A 636-nucleotide genomic window follows, 5' to 3' on the forward strand; every position below is an offset into this window, starting at 1 on the left:
GACAATTAATATCAATAGTAAGATACATTTTCTTTCATGAGGAACCTTCTTTAGAAGCAGATATTTGCTCCAAAGAACTCCAAGAAAGGTTGAAAAATCACTGCAACAATCGTTAAAGAGTAAAATCCAACTATGTTGCACAAAAGTATGATGTTTGGAAACAAGAATTCTTGAAAATTCTACAAGCAAAGTATGGTAAGGGTAGATGCTTCGACCAAGGCATATAATTGGTTTCTTTGAAGGACAACTCTATTTGAAGCTCTTGTTTTGTGGGGGGGGGGGATGTGGTGGCGAAACCTTGGGGAATTCAGATATAGTAGGTTATTCAACTCAAACTTACGATTATAAAATATCTTTACCAAAATTTGGGAAAAAATTACCATCAAAGAGAAAAATCATCTATTAGTTACAATACACTATTATAGAATTAGTTATCATATATCAATTTTGTGAAGGTGGAAGCTCTTATGGGGAGGGGGGATTTTGGGCCACCTTTGGGAAAGAATGAGATTCCTTGTTATTGAAAATATGTTTTAAATCTATCACTGGATTCAACAAACTAGAAAATCTTGGCAGGTTATATAACTCAAACTTACGATTCTTAAAGATATTTACCAAATTTTGGGAAAAATTTAC

This window comes from Pinus tabuliformis, chromosome 4_2, assembly GCF_031772625.1.
Source record: "Pinus tabuliformis cultivar Carrire ecotype Pingquan chromosome 4_2, CPIR1, whole genome shotgun sequence".
NCBI classification, from domain to species: domain Eukaryota; kingdom Viridiplantae; phylum Streptophyta; class Pinopsida; order Pinales; family Pinaceae; genus Pinus; species Pinus tabuliformis.